This window comes from Vanellus vanellus (genome assembly GCF_965231255.1).
Source record: "Vanellus vanellus genome assembly, chromosome: 4".
Taxonomy (NCBI): Eukaryota; Metazoa; Chordata; class Aves; order Charadriiformes; family Charadriidae; genus Vanellus; species Vanellus vanellus.
This window is the reverse complement of record NC_138909.1, coordinates 35,764,495-35,774,159: the sequence shown is the minus strand read 5'-3', so window position 1 is coordinate 35,774,159 and position 9,665 is coordinate 35,764,495.

Genomic DNA, 9,665 nt, shown 5'->3' with positions numbered 1-9,665 from the left:
TGTGCTCTAGGCAATCCTGCTTTAGCAGGAGAGTTGGACTAGATGATCTCTAGAGGTCCCTTCCAACTCTGATAATTCTGTGATTCTGTGATACAACCCTTTACTAATACAGATTTCTTTTAAAAGGTTGAAAATTTAAGTCAAAACTTGGGAAATTCACAACCACCTACGCTAGTTATAAACATCATGGATCACCATGGCACAAAAATAATTCATGTAGAAATAAAACCTTGATTCTACACACTGTGTTGTCCAAAAACGATATAACACAACAAACAATGACAGCAACAAAGGGTAGAGTATTCAGATCTGGGATGCAGCTATGCAAAAGCATTGCAGAGTTGTCAGTTCTGGTACAAACTGGTCTACTTAAAAATATAATACAAATACAAAGATGAAAGGCTAAGCTAAAAAAGATTTGTGGAGCATTGACAAATAGGCACTGCAACACTTAAAGGATGTTACTACATATGACCTCTGACGTTTTAAGACAAAGTTATGAGGAAAAGCACAGGCACTCATGGCCTGTTTTCACTGGAAAAGATGACGTGGAGATGTGACAAAATAGAGATTTTTCATAACTACTGTTGTTATTTATTTTTCACACTAGTAAAAGGCAAAATCTACAATTAAAAAAAAAAAAGTCAATCCTGTTAGTGCCATCAGACATATTCAGAGGACCACACAATTGGAGCAGGATTCAAGTCCAAAACTCAGAAGTTACACAGTAGGAATCAATAGGAAAACAGCAGAAGGGCTGTAAAAAGCAGACAGATGGGATTAAGATATCAATAAATATTAAAAAGCACATTCCTAAACCTAAAATATCATTAGTTCTTCTAATAAAACAGCAAAGTTTTTCCCTTACACCATTAATTTCCTTTTTCATCTTAACCTGCTAACTTTATTTTGTGCTGGAGCTATCACATGAAAGTGCTTTGAGTGCTTTTCTCTGATTGCACTGGCAGAGTTATATGAACCATTACCTATCATTACCTTTATTTCAAACCTGTCAGTTCTTCCTCTTTGTAGCCAACAAGCTGTAAGAAGGGAAAAAATGCAGTCTCTATCAGAGAATAAAACCACCCATACAAAAATGAGCTGAAAGGAGCATGTGAACAAAGGAGAAGCGAGAGTGAAGAAAGGGAGAGATAAGAGACTTGACAAATCTGCTCTCTCTCTCTCTGCAAAGGACATTCTAGTCTCCTGCTACTTAACAAATAAATAAGAGAACCTATGACTCTAACACACAATGCATGCTGAAAGCTGGCTTCTGCCCATGACTCTCCTTTCTTCTGCCACGCCTTGGACTTAAAATACCTCAAACGTTCCACAAATATTATGCAAATAAAAATAATATTGATACCACTGCCTCATACATGGAAAAATGTACATAAATAGAGCTTGAGTACATGAGAGAAGATGCACTTCCCTCAAAGCCACATGTATCTTACGAGGTGCTTTTCAGTAAATCCTTCATGAGCCGCACTATGGGCAATTAATGTTAATTAAATGACCCCCTCTAACTATAGCGCTGCCAGAGACACATTTAATGACCTCAAAACGCACTTGGATGTGGAACTTTTTTTTCCCCCCGGGTGCATGCCAGGCTGCCTTACCTCTGTAAAGCTGTGGCATGCTCCAGCTGCCACTGCACATGTACAGAATGTCATTCCCATTTGCAGTAACACACACCGTTCACCAAACACTGAAGGCAAGTAACCATTATACAAGAGCACTGCAGACACAGCTCTGAGACTAAAACACGCCAGTAAGCTTTGATTTGCCAGCTTGAAACACCCAGAGAAGCTACATGCACTTGCAAAGTGATGGCGTACTGACAGGCAGACCATCATGAAGGCAACCAAGTTAATGCAGCAGAAGCATGTTCCAGTAGCTTATTTATCACACTCAGTGCCCTGGGTTAGCAGTGAGTCTGCCTCTTAACATCTCAAAAATAAGTAAGGAAATTAAAAAATAAACAAAAATCTTAAGTAAAGAGTCAAATTCTGCCCCCCCCCCTTCCCTTCCCTCCCAAGTGTAACACCATGTAGCTAATGCCAGGAATTATGGTGTCCTACTGTCTCTCAAGTAAGAGTTTTATTAGGAGGCAAAGGAATATAATAGATCAGTTATCCCTGTAGTCTGGAAATATAGCGGAAGCCACTGGAAATGACCAGAGGAAATAATGTAACGAAGTCACAGACAGACAGCTGAATTCATAGCCATTCCTAATTTGGCCATTAGCTACAGACTGAACTGCAAACATTCATCTCGCATATGAACACAACATAAAGAAATCCAACAGAGGGACAGAAAGACATGCAAGTATCCTTTCAAAGCAAACGCCTCTGGAAAATACTAGATATTCTGTCAAATTGAATTAACTGACAACAAATGCTGAAGTTTAGTAGAGTGTCTGGCAACTTTTATCTCCAAAGCTATCCAAAAAAAGAAGATAGAAGTATCTGGGATATGTGTTAAAGAATGAAGCCAGAGCATCTGCCATGGCAAGCGAGTTATTAGGCAGCTGGAAGAAACTAAAGGGTTGGCTCAAGAAATCTATCAAAGAAATGAACAGACGGAAAACTTACAGGATTTAACAAAGGATGTGCGAACAGTGGCAGAACACACACAGGGATTTCTGAGCCCAGCCGATACCCCAAAGGTCATCTGATGGCACAGAAAGGATTCAGATTCAGAAGCAGATTTCCCATCTTGTTTTGAAAATATATCCATGCTCTATAGCCCACACACGCTCCTCCTGGGCTGTGATTTACTAATGCCTCAAAACAACAAAATGTAATCTGTACACATACAGATAATATTTTTCCTCAAAGTTGTTTTTTGCTCTCCTTCCACCTCTCTTGAATGCTCTAGTGTAGTTAAAACACAGGATTTGAACCAGTTTAGAGTTGTGATTTTGGTGAGGTTAGGGACAGGTAAAGATATTTCCACCTCTTTTCCCAGATCTAGCTAATTGCAGAGTCAAGAATGCTCAGATGTGGAGAGCTCTCTGTGACTGATGGAGAGGAGCTCAAAGAAAAGCTGTTCCAAGAGCACATATGGTGCAAGAAAAAGTCTGAAGAATAAAGTAGTAGCTTAAAGCAGAGAAGAGTTATGATGATGGCAGTATACATTTCTTGCAGCTAATATGCAGCTTGTCACAGCCCCTAAAAATCACAGGTTAGTAAGTATGAAAACTAGAATGTAATAATGACATTGTGCATTCCAGCCAAAACAGAATTCACATTTGAATTTTATTTTCATTTCAATACAGGAATACATTCACTGAAGGCTGCAGCCTCTGAGTGCAAAAGACCCAGATAAGTTCAGGTATTTTTATTTAAAAAGAAAAAAATAATCTATTTTGGTGCTTGGATCCAAATGCAATCAGTGAGAGATGAAAAAAAAAAAAAAACACACCCACTCAGAGGCACAAAGGAAAAGACCTTGGAGAAAAAAAAAAAGAGAATGGAGAAAGAGGAGAGAGGGAAGAAAAGCAATCCCCAAAGCAGGAAGAAGTCTGCAAATTGCACTGCAATGACAACATTGTAATTTGTTCATATTAGGCTTTTATACTGTGAAATTCTGAACATAGCTAAAGCAAAACGCAGCCTGCTACGAAAAAAAATTGAAATCTTTAATTTCCACAGAGAAAGGTCCGAATATAGCAAACATATCAAGCTATTGTCTGCTGCATTACATACAGTCAGAATATATTAAGTCTTATTATCACCATTATTTAATTTGAATTACAATTGCACCCATAGTCCAGGGGATAATTTCCAGAGGTTCCATCAGTGCTTCAGAGGATTCAGAATCTAAACCAGCAAGCTGCATACACAGGAAGGATGGGACACTATTAAAGCATACCCTTCCAAATAGCAAGTGTTGGCTTCTTCCACCAGCACACTATCCAGCTAAAAATAAGATCTATCTAGTACAAGACTTGCATTATCCCAGGCTTGCTGAAAATCTATCATCTATTCAGAAATGCCTCTCCTTTAAAGAGCTGCATATGGGGGCAATGAGAACTGACTCAAATTCTATTAAGGCTCTACTGAGTAGGTTTGCTCCTTCATCATGCATGGTCATGAAACTGAAGCATCTGATAGACACAAATCTAATGTTCTGAACTTAAAGGAGAGCATGAGACTAGTCAGCAACTGAGGAATACAATTTCCAGAAGTGCTCCATTTGATAGGGTTCCACTAAGTGGCACATCCGCAGCTGCAACACATACTTGCACTTTCTCTTGTAGTCTGCAAAATAGGATAGAGCTCACTGACAGAAAGCAATCAAATTGACTAGTTGTTTCTGGCACTGGGGCTCATACAGAGGCTAAGATGTTAAAATGATGCCTTGCAATTAAAAAGCCCCAAATGCAATGGGTGCAAGTGAATTGTACAAGTGTTTTGTGTGCACTAAGTCCTTCCAACAATTTGACCTCTTTGGAGCAAGGTTCCTAATAAGACCAGGGAGCACAAGTTGTGCACATGCCACTTCTCTGCTATACCTTTGAATTTACAGCTGGAACACTAAGCGAGAAAAAACATCAGTCAGATAGACTTAATTTGCCTTCTGCAGACTCTATTCTCTGGGGGGTTTGCAAACACAGTATGCAAAGAAGTGGTTTATGGATGGAAAAGAAAGCCATAGTCACAAATGTTGTCCCTTTTAATGTTACCATGGTGCTTAAGAACTGTATGAACAAAGATGAAGAAGGAAAAGTCCACTACCACAACTTGAATGAGACACGATAGATGGCAAAAGGGGAAAATACAAGGAAACAATAGGATAGCATTGGTCAGTATGAAGAATAGTGGTCTCAGCATAACACAGCTGCTTACCTGGTGGTAAGCTTTTGTAGGCACCACAAAGAAAACTTTTTAGAAGGGCTTTGAAGGAGGATAGTTCGCAGCTCTGCACGTGTTTATGAAATAAATTATAGCATTTAAAAAAAATAGCAGTATTAAAAGTCTTCAAGTTTGGTGATTGTCAAATGGAGGCAGAAATAAATATTATAACAATGCAGGAGATGTGATAGGTGGGAGAGAATAGAGAGCCTTGAAAACAAGAAAAAAACATTAAATGTTACAGGTTGGACAGAGATAGTTGATGAAGTCAAGGTAAGAAGTCACAGATGTCAAACCAAGAGCTAAGGAAATTGTCTTTAGAGCAGCAGTTATCACTGACACAAGTGGGTCAAAACTGCATTCACAAGGCTAGGAGAAAGGTTGCTGGCATAATCAAGGGATACAAGAGAAAGGTATGAGGATGGCTGGGAGGGAGGACTAAGGCTTCTGTTTCTGCTATATTGAGCTTCAGCAGGTAGACAGGCAGGCCCAAGCAGATAGGCCAAGATTTTAGTTTCATCAGAGAAGCTGCAGAATAATTCTGTATGTTGTCAGCATCCAGAAGATGTATGCATTTCTATTCAGAAATCAGATGTTCAAAAGATGAGACTGTGAAAGACAGAGGACTAAGAGCGAAGCTTTTGGAGATTATGGATATTAATTAGGATGGGTTTGAGAGGACAGGAGGAAGATTCAAGAAGTACAAGAAAAGAATTCAGCACATTCTGCGTATTACAGAAAAGTCATGACAACACACTTAGCAAAGGGAATGTCAATTGTTGATCCTTACTATTTCTTTGCCCATGAGCCTTACTATCACTCTGCATGCACACGTGCGTGTGCAATAAAAACGAGAGAGAAAGTAGAATCTCAGACTGCTAGCTCTAGACTGACAAGCAAATCTAGTAACCACCGCAGCAACAGCTGTGCAATAGCCTCACCAAGACAAACCAAAGACTACAGACAATACGCTTTGCTTGTCAATATTAAAACTGTTTTCTAAATAGATTAGGGAAAAAAAAAAAAAAAAAAGGAAAAAAAGTTTCAAGTGTCACTTGCCAGTTTCCTACATCCTAGATCTCTTATATGGGCTTTATAGAATCATAGAACAGTTTCACTTGGAAGGGACCTTTAAAGGTCATCTAGTCCAACCTTGCTGCAATAAGCAGGGACATCTTCAACTAGACCAGGTTGCTCAAAGCCCCATCCAACCTGACCTTGAATGTTTCCAGGGTTGAAGCATCTACAACCTCTCTGGGCTAAGACAGTTTCTGGTAGATCGATTCCTCTAATCAAAAGAAATAAATCTATGCTTACCCTAGAGGACCTCACTACTACATTTACTACCATCCATCATCATTTCTCTCAAATCTTCTTGAAAACTCCACGGTTGAATTGAAATGCCAGAAGTATCTTGAGATCTTTTGATCCATATGAGCCCTGACATGCACTATTCTACTTCTAGCATGCTCACCTGAAGAGTGTCACAAAGTCCACTCCTTTCCCACACCCTGTTGAAAAATCACATTACACTTTCCTGAAAGAAAAAAAAAAAAAAAAAAAAAAGTATTTTATGCTAAAGACTAGCAACATAATAGATCTTAAAGGTTTTACTGACCTGCAGACAGGTTTGGTCTTTTTGACCAACTGTTTTCAATTTTTCTAAATGAGCAATGAAATTCATCACACAGATGAAGAGATGGGGGAGAAATACAAGATACAGAAATAATGAAAAAAATGTGATGTTCTTTAGAAGTTTCTAAACTACTGAGTGCATCAGTTGTCAGCTAATTGCCTCTCAGGCAATTTTGCGGGCTTTGCATCACAAACCCTATAGAACCTAGCAATGGACCATGTGGTATCCTCCCTCCCCGCAGCCCTCATCTTCACAAACTCACTTCACTCCCAGATCTTTGCACGTATCAGAAAAGGCTTGAAAGGAGAAGTATACCCAACAACAGAACAGTCACAGGTTATGACTACTTACAGGAGCAGGATTTTTTCAAGTCCAGAGGACCAGACATAACCTGGAGCCTTGAAGGGGCTGAAAATATCAGCCAATCTGATAGTAACATCATTATTATAATTTATGAAAATTAATGGTGATCAGGTCATTGTGCATTATGCTGGCACTTAAAAAAATGTAGAGAGGAGAACACAAAGTACGATCTCACCTGAAGCCCGGGAAATCGTGAAGCACATCCTCTTTGAGTACATTTCCAAACACACATAAAAATAAATAAATAAATCAAGCATTCAGGAAAAGTCAACACTGAATTATTAAGAGTAAGCCATACTTGGCCAACCTATAGACTACCTAGCTGAAGAAAGAGAAAGTGGTGGATATAATCCACCTGGATTTTAGGAAGGTTTTTGGAAGCTGAAAAAACATGGGCTGGAAGAACAGACTGTTAGGTAGGCTGAAAACAGGCCAGACTGCCAGGCTCAAATGAGTACTGACTGCTCAACAGTTGGCAGTCAAAAGTGGGAAACACTTGCCAGGGATTGATACCGAGGTCCATATTGTTCAATGACAGTCAAGCAATAACAATGAGAATCCAGAATAATGCAAAGTTTTGCACCTGAGGTGGAATTAACCCATGTACCTACATATGCTGGGAAGCATCTGGATAAGTTTCAGACCTGTTGAAAAGAATCTGTGAGATATAGTAGACACCAAGCTGAACACGAGATACAAACTTTCACTCATAATGACCAAGGCAAACGGAGTACTTGACTGTATCAGAAGCACTGCCAGCAAATCAAGGGGAGTTATTATCCCCCTCTACAGAGTGGTGGTAAAGGATAAGGAACCAGTTCTAGGTGGACGTGGAGAATTTGAGAACATCCAGAGACAGGTTACCAAGATGGTCACAGCCTAGAGAACGTGATATGCAAGCAGCAACTGAGGGAACTGGGCTTCTGTAGTTCAATGAAGAGACTAATGGTTGCTGGAAGGGATACAACGCTAATGGAGCCACAGTCTTCTTGGCAGTGGCAGATGACATAACAAGCTGTCTTGACCACAATCTGCAGCTTCAGAGGTTCCAAATGGATCTCAGGAAAAATACAGTGCAAATTTGAATCCTAGAGCTGCTCAATTTATGCCAGAAGATCAACACATTCCCTGGTCAACCCGCCTTGCACCCAAAGTGCAGACAGCTAATGCCACTAACCTCTTTGTCAACACTGAAATTTGTCCTGTTTAATGCAACAGATGGGTAAAATATCTCCCACTGAAATACTATGAAATTAAAAAAATAAAAGTTACAGTAAAGGCTCCATCTACCTAAGGCCTCCAAAACCCTGTACTGACTTACCCTGAAAACTCTTTTGTGTAGGGGATGACAGGAAAAAGGAGTAGAAATTGAAGCAGAGAGAGCTTGTCTCCCTTTCTAGATATCTAGTATCCTATGAAGTTGCCACAAAAAAGGGCTTTGCAGGCCTGAGCTGTCATTGCATAGTGTTTCAAAGTCATAGTCTTCATCTGTGCTTCCTTTCTAGCCCAGATCTCTAAATTTCCTGCTTACAGAAGGAAAAACCCAAGGCCCTGTATTTGTAGCTACCCTGTATGCCTGCAGTAAAACTGTCGACATCTAAATGCTCATGTAAACAGGTGCATACTTTAGTTCTTTCTCACATCGGCATAATAAGTATTATTAAGATTAGGGCAGGTGGCAGATTTTTAAAAGGCTTTAGTTATATCAATGGTAAGTTTGAATGGATTTTTAGTCTGCTGTAGTAAGGCAGTAAAATATAATAGCCTCTTAACTGACACATTGTTATCAGTCTTATTATGGCTTTTTTCATGCCTGTCAGTGGATTATGATAATTTTTTTAGTCATGGGTCTAATCAAAGTAGAAGACTGAGCTACTGACAGCTCAGGACAGGTATAGCTGCTTACATACTGTCATGAAATTCTAACACAGGCAGAAACATCAGCATCTCTCTCGCCCAACTCCCCTCCTAGTAAAACAAAGCAACTTTTGGAACAACAGGTTCCTTTTCTATGTCAAAGAAATGAAGTTCAGTGCTTTCCCTCAAATTAATACAGCATTCAGTACAAGAAACTTTGTTCTTCTAGGCAGCTGGTGTGGTGCAGTTTCAAAATGGTTTTGTGATCACTACTGTAAACTCATCTTAATAATTACCTGTCCAAAACACCTCCTCTGCTTATTTCTGAGGATCTAGTCAAACTAAAATATTACACTGCATGGCAAAAAGTCCTAAGTAAGGTTGAAATGCCACTTTCTCATTCAAACAAACAAGCTGCATTTACTTTATTCTTCAAGACACCAAGGAACAGCTTTGTGCAAGCATTATGGAGTGGCTTAGAAGGGGAACAGCCAGAACACGCAGGGTGTGCGGCATGTATGAGCAGCCATATGTCCATTGCACGTGATGTAATCAAACTGCAGTTGTTGGATCATATCATCTGTAGGGGGATTTCTGTTTTCCTCAAGCTTTGCAAGTTTCTACTAAAGTAGATACAAGTACACAGAAGATCCCAGCATTAAAAGCCTTATGGAGCATTCCAAAACCAGTAGTTCCAGTGTAATTTGTACTGAACTAGAGGGGGACAGATTAAAATCTACAAAAGCTGAATTTATGCATAGCATTAGGGCATAAACAAAACATTGCATGAAAGCAGTTCACATCAGCTCTCGGATAAAAGTAAGAAGGTAGAGGAGCTTCCACATTCCATCCTCTTCAGGCCTACCCCATGTGCCGGCTGCAGTGATGGTCAGTGACCCAATGTATCCATTCTAAACATCACTGTGATCACCAACATATTTTGCATTGGC